We start from the raw sequence: 19,180 nt of genomic DNA, 5'->3' as shown, positions 1-19,180 counted from the left end.
TTGCCGTGGCGAATGCGGCGTTGTTTGATAACGGAGCAAGGAGCTGACGGTGGGAACTTGTGCTTTGCGACTTTCGCGATGGTCGCTGATAAAACGGAGAAGAAGCTATGGCTTGCCGCCTGAAACACTGGCTCATGTAACCACGCGACTTCCGGTACTACGGCGGGGTTAGCGACGATGCCCTATTGCCGCGTGCTGGATGTGACCGAATTCATGGTGTTTTTTTTACATAGAGACAGATATAGCGATTGTTGGACGACGATGTGAGGATTTTTTGTTAAGGAATGCTAAAGATGGGCATTTACCAGTCAGTTTGTCATAAAATTAGTGCGATTGTGCGCCAAAAGAAATGATTAGAGTGCTTCTATTTGGGCATGTTTTCTACATTACATGAACGAGAAGCATCATCCAGAATTTGTCAGGCAAGGCTTAAATTCTGATCGCTAATGAAGGATTTTTTTATTGGTGGAATTAATCACATTCAGCAATTGCTCAGGGTCTTTATTGCCGACAGCCAATCGACAGTTGAAGCATTTTGGATTTTTTGTTGTTTATGTCTATGAAACTATGTACGCACGACATGAAGCTACTGAGTGCAGGAAACTCCACTTCTATATTTTTCTAAAAACGGTCCGTAATCTAATCCTTTACATTCTCCCCCAATTGCCTCCGTGTAATCAAATGTTCTGATTAATCTTTACGCTCCTGTTAATGTGGCTATTCAATTGCTGTGAAAGTCGTTTATGCCTCATTATGCTGTAGTAGGCAAACATTTAGGAAATTCGTTCGGAGAACATGTTCCTCGCCCTCTTTAAGCTCATCCAACCACAGCTGCCACCAAGTAAGGCTTATAGCACGGCCAGAAAACGTTCGTGGCATAACACGCAAAGTGCATTTAGCTTCAAACTAACGCAGCTTCTTAAGAATCCGGCAAGTTCCGGTCATCGTACTTGAGGAAATTACCACAACTGTAGCCGCCTTGTTGACAGTGGAGGTACCGGAGTCTCGCGGGATCTGTGTCGTTAGTTAGCTGACGTGCGTCTAGTGCCGTGGTCGTCCTTTGCTCTAACATTCTAAGAAGTTCCTGGCTGTAATTGGAAACCGCACCGCATGTGCCGGAACCGTTACGACCGACTAATCCTTGAAGGAAAATCTATATGCCACAGGGAAAACGGTCGGAAGGTACCGGAAACCCGACGACCTCTTGTAGACGATGGCGAAACTGTGTGTCGGAGGTTAGTCGAGGGTCGTTTCGCAAACTCTGCTTGTAAGGAAGCAAGTCTTCCGGTAATGTGTGTTATGCTTTATTCCAAAATAGCCTCAATTGAGCCTTTTCCCTTAACGTATCCCCTCTTTCTATCATGGTTTTGTTCAAACTCTGTGGCCCAATCCTTTCCCTTCTCATTACGTTAACTCCATCCACAAAACACAAGTTTTGCAATTGTTCCTTTTTTTCTTAGTCTAGCGGGAGTGGGATTTGTTCGAGGGCTTTTGCTGATTCCCCGTCGGGACCTCCGTAATATCCTGCTCCGTTTATGATCGACGCCGTTGGCTCCCGTTGGCTGGGGCTTTGTGGCAAGTCTGCGGTCGACGTAGTGTGCTGCAGTTTGTGTTCATTCGTGCGACACCGCGACGACTCTCAAGTGCACAAGAAACAATTTCGATGCCCTTCGATAGTTTTGCGACTGTTTAACGGTGGCAAATGAGCAGGGTTATTGAGAAGGATTGTCCGTGCTGTTTCACGATAGGAAAACACATTTTACTTTTAAAAAAATAAATGGTTGGTGAAAATAAAGCAATGTTTTTAATGAAGGTGAAATACAACCAAATTTCAGACTCATAAACGTAAAAGTGTTGTTACAAGAGTTATGAATTAAGTATAAGTACAGGAATGTGATTTTTGTTACAATTGTTTAACGCCTGAAAGTATGCCGAGTGGTGACCGTCGAAGCGATCCCAGAATGTTCTGCTGTATATATTGCATACAGCCAGGGTTAGCTTAAAGGTTAAGAATGTTTAAAAACTAATCATTTCTTGCGAATATTAGCGCTAATCGTTTGATTAATATAGTTTTGAAATTATTTGATTCCATGTTCTGCAGCTTATTTATAAATAGCACATCTATCATGGAGTTCCAAAACAAAAGCAACAAAATCTCGATGTCCATGCTATCGGTTTCCTGTTTCCGTTGACATTAGCAAATAGTGCGAGCTTCTCAGCTCCTCGCTCTTATCACGTTCCGTCCTCTCCCTACAAGCCCAACCCTCCGAACCCTCCCAACGCATGACCGTGCGTAGATAAAGTAAACCGTGCTGTTTGTTCCATTTTGCCCCGTAGAGAAGAGCTGATACAGTCACCCTTAATCAACAGAAACCACTGGTCAGCGTGTCGCAAAGTAAACGCAACGATAGACTGGCCCCGAGTTTATTTTTTGTTCAACCCCGAAATTGTGTGTCAGCCTGTGTGTGGAGCAATGCAGTAGGGGCTGTGCTAACATTAACATATCATATACCCGCCCCGGTGATGGGAACCGCACCACCGCTGGTCGTTTGATTCGGAAGGACGCCAAACCGTTCCGGTTGGAGGAGGAAACTGTGCCATACGGTGGGGCCCACGGTAGATAGCGTGCACGACAACACTACCGCTGCACTCGGTAGTCACATATGGCCGTGAGCACGAAACGTTATCTAGGTCCCGCTCGAAACTATTATTGCAACATACAGCCACACCACACGCCCGTCGTCAACCGGGTGGTGATAGCGCGGTGACAGCGTTTGCTTCTCACTGCATGCTGCTGCTACATGGATACAGCAGCAACTTCAACACCCAAAAAAAAAATACAGAAAAGAAACATTACCACACAAAGCCCGGTTGAACGAACTTGGGGCGAGTTTTCCCAACGCACCAGAAACTCGCACGCAATGCACTTGAGTGCGCGTGTAGGTGCATTTCCATGAGTGCATTTTCCCCACCCTGTGCTTTTGTGCTTCAACCGTCCGTCAGCTAGTGGAAGGGTCGCCGAATACAAACATTATCAGCTGCTACACCGTTACGTCCAACCGGCGGTATCGACAACGTAACGCAAGGACTAACAGTTTTCGCAACCGTAACACGAGGTTCTCTTTTCCCAGCGCATATAGTGGGGATCTCCAATAAAAGGGCATTCTTCCGTCTAGCTATACGTGTTATGATGAAATGTGATAAGAAATGTTGTTTTGTTTTTCCTACCAATTACATCCTATGTTGGCGGAAAATTACCTCCTACTTAGTGTGCTGGGAAAACAAAAGTTACACGCGCGGTAAATGAAGGAGCTCTCGTGTCTGTTTGATGAATGTGCTGCTGTCGTGTGTTCTAACCGTTTCGAGTGTGTAATTGAGTGCAATGTTAGCTGCTGGTCAAAACAAAAGTAACCACAATGTCTGATCGATGAGCACCTTGATCATCGTGAAGCTCCTCTGAGTATGTCTCCTCTTATGTCTCCTCTTATGACTTCCTTAGGGTTCTGCTGTGCAAATATTTTTCTTCTCACTTTATTTTATTGTCGGAAGACAATGTTAAGGCTGGATCAATCCGAATGAACATTTTATTCTATTGATACACTGTTGTATTTACTTGAAGTCTATTGCTGCAACAAGAAGAGATCTTAAACATTCAATCAACTCTAACGATTCTTGCTTATTTTCTTCCTAAGAGACGCTCCCTTGGAATTACCTTTACACTTACATCATAAGTCATTCCTGTTTGTACTGGTCGAGTTGAGATTTGATCGCTGACCGGGCGTGTTTCGACTTGCTTTTACAAACTATTCTAACTTTCAACCCGAGTATACTGCGTGCTAAAAGGCGTATAAATATTGAGCTTTCGGCTGAGATGTCAGGAAGGAAGTTTATACTGCGTTTTTTAATACTCCATTGTTATATTTGTACATATTTTAATTATTGTACTTATTTAACAAGAACTATTAAAACAGTTATGATAAATATGAATGAATGAAAATTATTTAATTAAATCGATTGCAATGATCCCAGCAAAAAAAAAGTATCGAAACACGCAGTATAAACTTTTAGTGTGTCAATGACAGAACCTAAACGACATCTTCCACAATGTTCCCATTTTTTAGTTAGTAATTTTCTATACATAGAGCAATAATTTAAAACATAGCGAATTAAAACCAAAAAACACCTTCCAGGGATCCATTTTTTGTGATTCTTTAAAATAAAAAGGCATTTCAAAAGTAGCAGGAAGCGTAGGAAGTTTTGCAATTATGTTTCGCCCCACTCCACAATACAAAACTCATTCGAAAAGGGATTTTGAGCGTTTTTACTGATCGCCCTGAGGTTTAGCCTCCATTACACATTTTACTCCATTTTATGCAATTTTTTCAGCATTCCCTGTGGGATGATCCTGTCCATCAAACGAGCTTGTAATAAATCAACGTACTGCAAAATGGCGAGGCCATTCCGTGTTGGTGTATCTCAAATGCGCAAAGTCTTCCATTTTCTTATCTATCCTGCAAGTAAGGGTTGAATTTGTATTATACGCGGTGCTAACTTTTCCAACTTTACCGAGTGGAGTACCCACATATTTTGCACGGAGTTTTCCCGAAAAAAAACTCGAATTCACTTGAAGTGAAAAAAATTGAGTCATTTTTTGCTCCTGGTACAACACTTGGACTTATGCAAAAAGTTGGGAGAATTTTTTTTTTGTTCGCTCTTACAAACTTCGGCAAAATGTTTGCTAATGAGCTGAAAATCGATATTATTTCCCACAGGGCGCGGTACCACCAACGCGGTGCCGAAAGGAATAAATCTTTCGGTGTTTGCTGACCCCCGTCATCAACGAAATGAAACTGACCCAACGTGAAACTTTACCCGATAATAATCCTTTCCACCATCTCGGCTCACAACAGGAGCGTTAAGGTGCGAGTGAAAATGTGACAAAATTCACACTGGAAGTTTATCTGGTGGCTCGTCATCCGGAACTTAGTCGAGAGTTACTTAAGGCAAGGTGAAACAGCTTTAGAGTTCATTTTAATTTCTAAATATGTATTAAGCGAACTAATTCATCCCCTCGCCATCAATCTGCCCATGTTTATGATCAGCTGCTCCATCGCTGCTGCTTTGTGATTTCGTTTACGCGTTTGATAAACATAATCATAAAACGCTGGCAACACGTTTAGTTCACTTTAGCCCCGTACCGCCTTTATCGCGGGGTTGCCTTATCGGTATGGGCGCACAAACAACTTATGTTTACGATCCGTCGTCCGGCTTAATGGGCGGGCCGGTAAACTACAACCTTTTAATTCGCGCTATCCCCTCATCACGGCAGCGGCGTGTATTATGAGCGCACATCTATTTCTAGCCCGTTTGTTCCGCGCCCCGATACCGAAGGCCCTAACTTGGCCGATGTTAGCAGCATAATTGATGGCGCGATAAACTTTCGCTTTCACCAGGTTTTTTTTTTGCTCCAGCCGGGTGTTGTGGGACAGGTGGATTGTCATCATCGCTAGTCGAATGATGGTCGTAGGCATTTGGGGTGTATGTTCTTCCCATGTATGTACATCCGTTCGTTGATCGAATTCGCCATCCATCTCATGCCATTCACGGGTTTGTGTTTGATGTTCACCTTCGGAAGCAACGATCCAAAGCAAAGCACGTCATCAGCGAACTATCAGCGCCAGGCAACCGGAAGACGTGACGGATTATTAAAGTTTCATTTGCTACAGCCCATCGCGGTATTTATATACACGATCAATGTTCCGTCATATTTTTCCTTCTCACTTTGCTCACACAGCCAGCGACCCTGAATGTTGGTGGTTTAGAAAAAAAAAGGGAAAATGAAACGTTCAAGGACAGAAAACATAACCTTCCCCAGCAGCATCATCCGTAGACCGGACGATTGCTTCAAAAAAACACATAAACATCGAAAATCGAACGTTTACCTTTCGACAGAGTTGCGCTCTCCATCATCAATAAAGCTTATATTTTTATCATTCGATAGAAACGCGCTTCGGTCCGTCCAATTTCATTTTCCCCATCCGGTGCTCCATTCGCACCTGGCTCACGCTGAGCAAAAAAAAAAACCCGGATTCAAAATACGACCGCACCATTCGAAATGCTTAGAAACCCGGAATTGGTTAAGCGTAAAGGCGGTTCTGGGTCAAGAAGTGTTTGTCGGAATTGATTGAAGAACAACGTGGCTGACAGCATTGACCCATAATATTATGGAAATCATAATCTAAAATTAACCAAGCCGGTCCTCTCTGCGGACGCCATGTTTAAGGGCCAAAAAAACACAAGGACAGCGATGATCAAACAATTATTTTACGGTTCAAGTGCAAACATAACCCCATTCTTCAATTTCCGGTTTTTGGACGTACTGGACCTTGTTTTTTTTTTTTTTTGACTTCTATGGGTGAGTAGTGTTTTTCCATCGTCAAATAAAAGACGAGTTAAGTAGATGTGCTGGTCTAAAGGAATGGTATTTTGAAAATGTTATTCCGGCACTTCATGTAAAAGTTTGGTTTTTTTTTCCACTAAATTAAAACGTTCCAGATTCCAATCATGAATGTCGTATTTCTTTCCCTTATTCCTTGCTGCCAGCTAAATTAATTATGTCAATCGTGCGGAAAGGTTCAGACGCTCATAATTCGCTGTGTCTGTGGAGAAAAAAAACCCCACGACCAATGGATCATTTCGATTGTACCGTATTGAAATAAACAGCAAAACCCGAACCGGTTCCCGCCACACTGCCATTAATGCTTTTATCAGCCAATTCGTATTGGACAACATCTCGTACAGTGGAAAGGTTCACAAAAGTGGAAAACGGACCCTTCAACTTGAGCAACGCAACAACAAAAAATAATACAAAAACAAACTCCATGGCCCACATTTCAAAATGCTCGCAAAATCCTTTGCGCTGTTGTTGCTATGTTGTTATGCGTTCCCCGTTTTTTCCCCCGTGCGGCCGTGTACCACCAATGTACCGGCCAATGTCACTCGAAAATCGCAAACCCAACGCTGATGATACCTACCGAAAACGGTGACAACTACAAAAAAAAGCGGTTCCTGCAACAAACGAACAACTGATTTAATCAAGTCGCGATTGAGGAACAGAACAAATAAAAGGAACTGGAATCTAGGTGAGTGTAGCGTGATGGGGAAGAAAACCGATCCTCTCTTACACTGATGTCAACATACTTTCGCACAGGAACAGCATGGTACAGCGAGTCCGAGATGGGAGACAGATACGGATGAGTAGTACCGCCGTGACGGCGTGTCTTAAGCGAAGATTAAGACTATAAACGAAGAAAAATAGCAAAGTAGAGAAAAAAAATCAACGAAATGAATAACTTTTTCTTTCTTGTTAAACAATGCTGCAAAAAAAGTAATCGAAAAAAACTCCATCACAAATCGGGAATGTTGTCTAGCGCAGGATGTTTTTTTTTTTTTGTTAATACTGTGTTTTCCTTCAGGCTCACCCTGTAAGAGAAAGTGAAAGTGTTTGAAGAAACTACACAGACAAAAATAAAGGAACTTCCCGTCTCTGCGACGTGATTCCCCGATTAAGAAGCCCCCGGAGACAAACGACGGCATCTTTCTTGTGCTTGTGCGTTAGAAGTCGTTGTTCAATTTGTTTGTTTCTTCGCCAACTCCGCTCGTCTTGCCTCATTCATATTCCGGAACTGGAGACAAGACCACCCGGCAGATCAATTCAGCGGCATCAATTGTCACCCGAAAGTTCTTCTTTTTTTTAGTCCATTTTGTGACTCAGCTTGGACGGTACCAGTTTGCTGCTCCCTATCATTTCCATCAGAATCATGCGCTTGATGTAAAATTACTCGAAAAACCAATCCTCTCGAGCAGTGTTGAAGCTGTTTGTTCCCTCTTATGCTCTCCAGGGGCCGCTGTGCAATCAAATGCTCACAAAACAATGGCAATAAACTAAATCTCGCTACGATCATTAGCATATCGTTATTGTGGTTCGTCCGTGGAGGGAGTGTGCTTTTGGACGGGAATGTCATACGATGTCGACGGTCGTATAGCATGTTTTATACATATGTAATCATCACACAAATGGGGCGGCCCGGTGGCATGATGGTAGCGGCGCCGGTCTTCACACGAACGGACCGGTCCAAAATCCCATCCGGACCAATCCCCCGTACGCAAAACTGACTATCCAGCTATATGGGTAAATAAAGTCACAGAAAGCCAGAAATGACAGGCCTTAGACCTCTTTACATTTCCACACAACAATGGTGTGGCGCTAAATAAAATTTGTATTCAATATTCCATCGCACTTTAACGTGAGCTTAGTCTTTAGCACTTGCTGTGCACCTAGCAAAGGGGAAACAAATGTCCAGAAATCATACATCCAATTGCTGGAAGTTAGACATTCATTGTCATCCACTTCCTCGAACTCTAATGAATTGCTCCATTTGCTTGCGGCAAAAAAGGTATCTGTTTCCTAAGTGAGAGATGCTGTATCGTCCACTCCAGCATCTAGTCGCCCAGTGCATCTAAAGTTCTTCCCTCTTTTTCGCCCAGTCTGCTGTATTGTACTGTCACTACACTCTTCCTGACTGCTTCCGGTGCAGCTCGCCGCCCCGCCTCTTGGTTCGGCGACGTGTGTTGGTGGTGTGTTGGCAAAGTAAAGCGGAAGCCCACATGGATGAGAGTGTTTCACGGCCAGCCCGTTCATCTCCACAGCAGTTCGCACAACCCCCCTCAGGGGGGCCTGCATCACACACCACACGGCAAAGTGCCCCGGTGCATTTGCTCTGCACCCAACGACGCGAAGCACCATCGCTACCCTTTTTTGGTGTGTATGTATCTCTAATGTGCACACAGACACGCAGTCGGAAGTGTTCTTCCGGTCAGCGGTTGGTCGGTTGCAGCACTGACACTGACACTGGTTCAATGCAGGGCTTGTGGTACTGTACCCAGCCTGTTAAAAGAAAGCATGTTACCGCCTGTGTTGGTACCACTGGTCGCATCGAAAGGGAGAGTGGTGTTTGGCTGGCGATTTTTTTTTTACTCTTGTTGTTGCTTGAGGTTAGGTTGTAGCAGTGTGTGGACGGCGCTCGTGACAAATATGCAGAGTGGCACACTCGTGGAAAAAAAGTTTGTTTGATCATTGAGTTGAGACAGGGGAGGTGGTATCATTCTACCAAGTGGTTCCACTCGTAGGTTTATTTTTTGGCACAAATAAAATAGGCTAAGTGTAATAGGACCAAACTTCACATGGTTCAAAATTTATTAATTCATTGTTACTTTGTTTTGCAGGGTTTTTTTTTATATGACAGAACAACGCAAGAGCCTATTACAACAAGCGCAGCACATGATATCACAATGGCAGCGCAACAACCATAAAACCCGTACGACGGTATAAGCCAAGTATGATCCGACCCGTATAAACGCGCTGTGGGAAGGATTTTGACAACCAAACGATGTTTGTTTTTAACCGAAGAAATATTAACTGCATTTATGGAAATAAAAATGGTTTATTTCATAAAAAATGCAATAAATGTTATCAACAACCATCGTATGGCTGTGAAAAAAATCATCCTGAGCCCCATTTATACTCCTAGGTTTGTACTTCACTTCTACAGTCGTACAGGTTTTGTGGTAAGCTGCGCTGCCATTGTAATATGATGTACTTGCATTGAACTATGCCTGCTAGGGTTGTGGTTTCTTGAAAGGCCGTTGAAATGTCATGTGCTGCGCTTGATGTAATAGGCGCTTGCATTATTCTGTCATCTAAAAAACCCTGTAATACGGCTAAATCTATGGTTAATGAGTAAGAACTGTTGAATAGTTTCAGAAAAACTGAGTGATCGACAACCCATGGAAATTACTTGTAGGATTCTAACTAAATTGGTTGTCCGGTGCCATTCTGGTGACGTGTGCAAGCTTTCTCGTATATCTCACCAATTATGTTTGTAAAAATCAATCTCCAAATCACAACTGGCAATTGATTCTGTCACTTAGTTTGCCTCCGAATTAGTAAAGGTAATCGACGGTAAGAATATCATTCTTCTATTCTTTATCAAGATTATGTTGTATATTTGCGGAGTTCAATGCATGAATTAGCAAGATAGTGGACAAAAAAGGTTTATTGGAGTTTGATTAGAGACCGATAAGCCAATATCCGAAATCACATCACTCATCATCATACCGATTCCGTCCGGACAGTATCATAATTTGTGTTCGATTGAACAATTATTGTTCCCTTTGTACGCTGGCACAGCTCGTCGATCATGGCTAACCGCCTGCCATACCAAGCGAGCAATCGGTGCGTAAAATCGCCAACGCAATGCACCAGTCCGGTTGACTGATTGGCGTTCAAATCAATTACTGTGCGGCTCTCCCCATAATTAACTGCGGACGGGGCGCGAAATCATAATCCACCGTGACCATAATATACGTATTACTTCACCATACGAGACGACCATCGATCATGGGCCCCCCCGATAAGTGTGTTTAATATAGCAAACGAGATGGTATATTTCGACACGTGCTGTTTCGACACGAGGCCGATCATCCGGAACTTCTGTCACCATGGTGTTGTACTGGGCCAAAAAAACCGGGGAGGAAGGAAACAATCACTGCCCTATCGAACTTCAAAGCGTACGGTTTTGGAAGTTCAAAAGCAAATATTGTTGAAGAACGGATGTATTTTCTGCAAACACGAAAAGAAAAAACCGACATGACAACCACACTCAAACAGAGTTACTAACCCAAAATGCTGCTCGACAGTGTCTAGTGGCCACTTGTCTATCCTCACACTTGCCAAGCTCGGCCAAGGGAGTCGCGAGCGTAGAATTGGAGATTCCGTGTGACTTGACACAATAACCGGAAATGGCGTAAATGGGATCGTGTGGGGGGTTCGAATTGAACTGGTAGTGGTGAGAACTGGTGGAGTAATGGAAATTCCACGAGCGCGACTGCTTGTCACTAACACACGGTCTATGGTTCTATACGCAAACCGCGAGCGCGACGGATGACCTTCCGTATTTAACTCTGTGATTTCGATGTGACCCGTTTCAAAGATCCGCTTCATGCTTGGTCGTCTTTCCAATATTCGAACCGGTATGGATTCGTTAAACGATTGCGAATACCCTCGACGAACCATGAAGATTACCGGATTTATTCAGACATCGGTCCCGGAACTGGAACTTACGCGTGTTTGCGGACGCATTAGTCAGAACTTCGCTCTTCCTATTTGGATGTCGTCGAGTCGAGTTGCCGGATTCTGTCCAATTCCCCATCTTAACCGCTTCATACAACTCCAAAACATACAACTTGTCATTGCGTCAACGAAACTACTTCAAAGCAATTCATGCGGCACTTGAGACATGAAACTCGATACATATTTTTGGGACCTTTTTTTAACGGCCCTACGAATAACCCTTTACCGGGTCGAGCTTTTTTTTTTGTCACCCGGGTCAGAACACCCGCGTGTGTGTCTCCAAACTCCAATCACTTCTCTCTCTTCGACCACTTTTTCCACAAAAGAGAAGAAATGAATGAATCACCACGACGACCCCCACGGACGTATGTGCGCGGCACACGGATGTACCCTTCTGGTGCGGAACCTCTTTATGGTCTAAACCCGGAAAATGCGGGCTCGGAACCGTTCGAAGGCTCGGCTAAAATTATGCGAATATGTTTACCCCGGTCGTGATGTGGATCCAGCCGATGGTTTTGCTGAGGTTTGGCAAAAACGGGGAACCGTTGTCTTCGTTGCACCGTTGGTGGTGGTGCGTGTTGTTTGTACAGGGTGCCGTATGAAGTGTTACGTACTCGATCGACTCTGAGGCAAGCCACCATTAATCATATCATCGCTTTCCTTTAACCGTCAGCACACTTCAAATGCATCAAGCACTCGCGCAAACATCGGTTGACATCCATCGGTGGTCCATCGCACTTGAAAGGCATTCAACGACCTGGCGAGTCTGCAGACATACAGCGACACTCACGTATGTGCGCCAGTCGCACAGCCTTACCACCGTGTTTGTGCTGTGGCCATCAAAACGAGAAAAGGGTTTCTGTTTGGTTTTGTTGTCCTTTCCACCCGTGGACCTGGACGATGATGTGGAATATTTGATAGAATTCCTTTGCTTTGTTTTATTGTCCCCCGGTAATCCTGCCTTGCTGGAGTTTTATTCCCTTCGTTCAATCCATCCCCCGATGCACGGCAGGCGGAGAGCTTCGGTTGGGTAGAAAAGGAAAACGTTGGGGACTGTTTGTGATTCGGTTTGGTTTTTTTTTGCCATCGAATCACTTCTTAACGATGCGCTGTATGATGTGTCCCCGCAGGATATGGCCATGGTGATGGATCACTGCAGTTATAGCCTTTCCCTCCTGTGTCATCATCAAACCACGCAGATTTATATCTGGTTCCGTTCCCCGGTAAAGAGGATACGCTGACGCATCCAGTTCTGTGGAGATTAATTTCTACTGCTGGTTTATTTGCGCCATTTCTTTTCTTTTATCTTTTTCATGACCTTGTCTGTAATTTTACACTGGTCTCTGAGGCTTCATCGTGCAGTTACAAGAGTGGAGTGGAGCTTTTTTTTATTCAGTAATCCTCATCTTCACAAAAAATGTGTTCCTCTCTGTAGGGGATGAATTAGATCAAGATTTTTTTACGATTATGGTAGACTATAAACTTTATCATTGCCCCTTGCGGCTGTTGAGGACAGATCGAAACGTTGAAGTTATGACCGATTGTCTCATGCTGGAAGGCCTGTATTCATCTCGCTAGCAACAAGTAATACAGTATCAATCAAACTTCAACACTTAAGCACAACAAATGGCCAATTCAGTCATATTTTTTATCACTCTGCCGATAACTTTTCCTTCTTTCGGAAAACCTTTGGCAAACACTTTTGATTACATATTTTTGAAGAATTGTGTGAGTTTATTTTTTTTAATTATAACACACGGAAAAGAACAACACAGCTTGTTGTTGATGGTTTTCTTTTTTCACACACACACGAAAACCGACAACAAAGCTTTGGAAATTCTTTTAAGGATTTTCGTGGAATCAGACAATTTAAATGAAAGATACGAGATACTTTCTTCCCTTGGCTGTGCGCTGTGGAGTTGCCTAGAGTTTGGCGCTTAAATACACGCAAGAAGTTTTTGTTCTTTGCAAATGTCAGTACAATCAGGTCAACACGAACATGTACTTCAATTTTCGCAAGAAAAATGTCTTTTTTTAACTTATTCTCTAATGAAGATTGAGGATTATTGAACGTATTTTTAAACATATAAATTAGCTTTTACAAAAACTACAAGCTTTTATTTTGATCTGCGACACTTAAATTCACTTTAGACACTTCTTTCACATTGACATCCAATCGTTAGCAGATTGTAGATTTCAAAGTACCAATTAAAGCTCTCAACACTTTACAATGCTCCGTACCTACTCCTGTTGAACACACTGTATTTTCCTACAACCTACCCCAAACTGGCTCACCGCACGGATAAGAGTGCTGGTTTAGGGCAACCACAATATGAGGTTTGCTTTCGAGCAGGAGTGGTGTTTGCTCGTGTGTTTCCAATCCACTAGAACTTCATCCTTGCCAGCCACTAGCGGATGACACGTGCTGCAAGAACTAAGCGGGCGGTGGCCCGAATGAAACTTCACCACACAACCCCCGAGGGTTTCATTTGGAAAGGATTGTACTGTTGCCGGTAAGCGAAGACTTAGCAAACTGCCCATACCCGAACTTATCCGCGGCGTACAGGTGCTTGCCCAGAATCGCCTACAGTACGCGGGGTTTCCAACGTTCGGGAGAACTTTTCATCCCAACCTGAAGCTGTGCCTTCTAGTTTGGCGTTTGTTGCATGAGTTTGTGTGTGTGCGTGTGTGCGCACGTCATTTCCAGGACGTCTAGAATTTCGCGGAAAACCTTGAGGATGTCTTTCTATGGTGTGCCCTCTACGCCTGTTTCCGTGTCGCGCTCCGATCAAACATGACGGTGAGATGGAATGAAAGCACATTCAACTGTTCAATAAACAGTACACGTGTGCGCCGGTATTGTGCTGTTAAGGTTTCTGTTTTTTCGGAAAAGAAATCCATCCCTCCCTGACGAACTTTACGGAAGTTTCAATTGTTTGTGCAGTAATGTGTGTAACTTGGTCCATGCGTTCCCATCAAGTGCTAGATTTTTAGCTGTTGCGTAACTAGCAATTTATGCGACAAACAGCGAAAACATTTTCCAGACTCGACCAGACCAAATCCGCCTTGCCGGTTCTGTCCTGTTGGCGTGACGTTAATCCGCTCCCGAGTGATAGAGAGGTACAGATGAAGCTCACAGCAATTCGCTGTACCAAGTGAGTGTGTAATGCGTTTGCCAGCTTGGCCCGCTACAAAATGACCCAAGTGCAACGTTGTCACTTTGTTGCACCCATACGCGCCGGTATCTTGCCGTCGTGCACTTGTCAGGCGTGATGCCACTTCGAAACCACGGAAGAAGCATCAACGAATTCTCGTGCAAAGTTAAATTGCCATTGCTTGTCAGTGTCCTCTTGTGGGGCGTGTGTTTGACGGGTGCCGTGAGTGGAGGATGGCTCGGTTAAGTTGTTGCGCCCGGCGGTACTGCTCGTAAACACAACACAACTTTTACACCCATCCGGTGCGTTCTTTCGTTGCGTATCGCTTAACAGGGCAATCGAACGCTCTCTTCCTTAAGATCCACCACAGTCGTCTGTCTGTCGTGGATATCTCCTTTATTCGGTGCCATAAATCAGGCTCTTACTTCCTGCTGCCACAGCGTTGTGCTCCAAACGTAGCGCTACATCTCGAAAACGCTCGAAACTCTTCGCAACTTCACCAAGAAGCCAACAAGCGCCCAACACTGCACCAGGCCTGGATGCGAGTGAAAGGACATACAAAAACATCAGGACGACGTCTTTCTCGTGGAGATAAAATGACAAATCAGCAGCTTTTGTCACTTGGTGTATTTAGTTCCTTCCCATTTTTACTTAGTTTGTTAACAAACTTAGAATACACTCACTGGCCACGGTATCTGCTTCGCAACCGACTAAAAAGCTAGTTCACAGCACGAAAGTAATGTGCATTTAATGTGCAGCTGTTTCTCGTGCCCTCGTGCAGGGTTGGTTTCATGCGCCAGCACACGATGCACCACCAGAAGCCGTTGGAAAAGTGCATCAAGCTGTCACCAGCTGACGCGTCGAACCGTCATGCACTTTGTTATCCACGTTACCAACACGTCCCGTGGCGTGGTGGACGGGCGTACGATAAGAGGTCAACTTTGCTTCGCATCGTAAATGGTGCCGGGTGCATAAAGTAAACGGTTTCGTAATGATATTTTATTATGTGTGATACGTATTCCATTTACGTACCATCCGAGTAACGCGCTTTTGTAAGGATGTTTTACGTCCAATGTTTTAGCGCAAGAGTTCTACTGCAGAATGTTAGGGGTTTTTTTCTCAACCATAGAAAGATATTCTATCCCGAAGGTCACATTTTATGTTGTCCGTCTGTGGAATTATCTCGATCATCACCTCCAACAGCAAGCCCCTTTTCTTCTCGCACAATACCCAACGTTACTGACCGAAAGTGAAGACATAATTTCATCCAGATAAGAATCGAACGCAAGCGAGTTCTAGATGTTGGAGAACTTTTTGGACGACAACACAGAGATGCGATGCGGTAAATGAACAACTCACATGCTTATAAGACCCACCTTGAGAGTAGGGTGCCGTGTCGGGTCCTTGTGTGGCCTTCTTCGTTTCCCATTCATTTCGTATCCACCTTCGTTACGGTCAAAAATCACTCCAGCCCTCTCACGGGGGGTTCATTTTCTACGCCATGGTGCAGTTCCTGGTTGTTGAATGCGTTTGATCATTATCTTCAGGTCAGATTTCATTAATTTAATATATCAAACCTCTGGACGCTGGTGAAAGGATTGTTCTCCTTCCCATCCTTTAGATCGTTTTTTTCCCATTCTATCGGGTTCCTTGGTATGATTGACCTTCTATGCCGGGCTGGACCAACTCTCCGACACTCTCACTCTGTCCCTTTAGGATTGGATGTACATTTTTCTATTCCATCTGTTACTGCATATCTATTAAAATCACAGTGTCGCTACGTTCCGGGATTTGTTTGTGCATCCAATGGGCGCTTGTTGCTCCACAGATTTATAGGAGAAAAAAAAACACATCCCCGTGTGGCAAAACACAACCCACCTTAATTGATTTATGCACTTCATTCAATGCATCTGTGCTCGAGAACGGTGAGGGTGTAATTTAATGAAAGTAAAGCTGTTTTTTTTTTTCGTTTTCCTTTACCCGGGGATGTTGTTAAAACCTGAAGGATGTGTCACAAACGTGCCAGAGTGGGTGCCAGAGTGTGTTAAAATAAAAAGCAAAACAGAAAGAAAAAGAACGACAAATTGCAATACCTCTCCGCACGCAGTGAGAAAGTCATGCAACACCAACGAATAGGATGGATGTTTTTTTCCCCCCTTTTGCCTTTTAGTGTACTATTCCACGTGTGGTGGGAGATCTTTTTTTTTTAAACCAAACGCAGAGTGAAAAACATTGCCACGAAGCACGTAGCAAACAAAAAAAAACGGCAAAGGCACATCCATTAAAAGCTGGCAAGTAAATTAAAAGTGATTGCTTTTTGCCTGCCACCCTCGCGGAGTCAACACGTCAACCCGTTTTTCGAACCCCTCCCAACCGCAAACTCCACAAGCGATGGGAGGGAAAAGTGCGGAAAAATTTAGAAAAGAAGTAAATCTTACTGGCGTGCACCGGGACGCAGTTCCGACTGTAAGGACCTCGTCCCATTTTTCCACTTGTTTTGCACCGTTATTACATGTTGCTACTGCTTGGAGCTTTTCTTTGAGGCTCCTTTTATGATGAAAGTTTACCTTTTTGCCAATTGCTCCAATAGCACGAAAGCGTCACGATGGTGGAAGATGGTACTTTTTTTTGCTCATATTTGAGCAACACTGTGGATGCGGTGAAGGATTTGTAGGCTCTTTTTATTATTCGTGTTTTATTACTTCTCAAAGCACAAGCAACAATGCGAAAGCATCCCGAGCAGCTAGCATTCCAAGAATCGCTTTCCGTTTCTAGTTTTTTTTGTCTGTTTGTGGAGGAAACGCTTTTTCCATATCCCACACCACGTCACCTACGATTCGTCACAGGAAAATCGAAAAGCGCCCAGATTTGCCCACGCTGGACAACGGTGTGTCGCAAAAAAAAACGGAAGGCACATGTATCTTAACCGTGGGTTTTTGCACCCTGTGGGGGTTCGCTGTGATTTTCCTTTGCTCTGCAACGCCCCTTGTACTTGTACGACCCTGGACAGAAATGGGAACACAGGATGTGGGCGCAAAGTTGCAAACAAATGACGGAATCGTAACAACACACCTGTACACCGTTGCCCACCCAGAGTCAGCATTGAAGATGCTTCTTTTGTGTGGGTGTTGTGGCTGGTCGTTTGTTAGGGGTTGGTTAGCGAAAAGGATACCACATACCTTTTGGTTTAAAAAAATCAATATCAATATCGTAGAAAAAAAACATAATTTTATCCTAGTATTCCCCATGAAGCAGGTTTCAAATAAGGACACTCTTTCTTAAATTTATTTCTTTCGCGATGCGAAATACACATTTCCAATCTGTCTGACTGTTAGTATCTGTTTTAAATATTGTCTACCACATAAACGAGCGTAGTGATGGCTAGAATTCATAGTTCCCCAGAGTCATGTTAATCCAACTCCGGGGTCGACTCCAGATCAATTCCAAACTGTATCATGGAGTGGAGCATTTGGGAAGTAATCGGAGAATATTTGAGGAATCCTGATTAGTCGGTGCATTCTGAAGGAGCCCAGAGTAATTGGAGAACGTTGAAGCTTCTGAAGCGGAGTAATGAGATCGAAGATTCTTGGTTCGCCAAAGTCATATCAATCCAACTCCGAGCAACTCCAGAGTCGTCTCAGTATCAATTCCCAACTGTATCATGGAGTCAAGCAATGGGGAAGTAATCGGAGAATATTTGAGCAATTCTGCTTAGACGGTGCTTTCTGAAGGACCCTATAGTAATTGGAGAACGCTAAAGCTTCTGAAGCTTGATAAGTAATTGGAAAATTAATCGGAGAATATTTGTCCAATTCCGCTTAGTCAGTGCATTTTGGAATAATCCATAGTAGTTGGAGAACGCTGAAGCTTTTCGCGAAGTAATGATGGCGAAGATTCTTAGTTCGCCAGAGTCATATTAATCCAACTCCGGGCAACTCCAGAGTCGACTCCGTAACAATTTCAAGCTGTATCACGGAGTCGTGCATTGGGGAAATAATCGTTGAAAACTTGAGCAATCCTGCTTAGTTAATGCATTCTGGAGAAGTAATAACTAAACTCTTACGCATTTTGGAGTAATGACAGTTCTGCGGAGCATTTCGGAGCTATCAGACCAGTCGGATTACCAGAATTTTTGGAAACAATCCGGAACAGTTAGGAGTAATCGAAGTCATACCCAGCAATTCGAAACATCGCGATAAATGTTAGAACTTCTTTGGAATTGAGGCCGATTTTTTATTGGCGGAGTCGTAGTGCATTCCGACCTTACCATCACTATTCTGCACACACGCCCACATTATCCTTGAACACTTTCGGTGCAAAAACCATCATTAAAATGCAGGAAAAAAGGCTCGTTCCGTCGGGGTGTGTCTATGTTTCTCTTATCCGGTTAAAAGTCTATGTCTAGCAACGTTCAATGCATAGGCACGGTATTCCATTTTACTTCCTGTGTGGCAAACCAATGCATAACTCTTCATTCGCATCGAACGAACTCTTAAAGAATGGAATTGCACTGAGCCGCCACGTAGAGAGTACTTCCTACCGTGTAATGTCCCAGGAGCAGTCTGAGAAACTCAACATCGATGATGTGCCACACTGTTCATCTTGCGTGAGATGGCGCAACGATTCGTTCCTACCATCAACAACACAACCGGTCGACCATATGTGATGTGTGTATGTGTGTGTGTGTGTGTGTGTGTGCTGGTGTGCATGAAGGGATGAGTTTTTAATGATGAGAATTTCCTGCACCCGCAAGTTCCCGTTTTTTTTATCAAAACCGTTCCGAACTGCAGACGGTGGAAAAGCATCATTAAACCTTAAGTGTTAGTGTAAAGCC

At 43.9% G+C, this 19,180-nt stretch overlaps 1 protein-coding gene across 1 annotated transcript in view; it reads left to right on the top strand.

The window, feature by feature from the left end:
- Positions 1-19,180, top strand: part of LOC128711640 (E3 ubiquitin-protein ligase CBL) — a 67,324-nt gene that overhangs the window by 37,038 nt on the left and 11,106 nt on the right. The gene's annotated exons all lie outside the window — the stretch shown is intronic.

Source organism: Anopheles marshallii, chromosome 3 (genome assembly GCF_943734725.1).
Source record: "Anopheles marshallii chromosome 3, idAnoMarsDA_429_01, whole genome shotgun sequence".
NCBI classification, from domain to species: Eukaryota; Metazoa; Arthropoda; class Insecta; order Diptera; family Culicidae; genus Anopheles; species Anopheles marshallii.
This window is presented reverse-complemented; position numbering and strand designations above follow the sequence as displayed.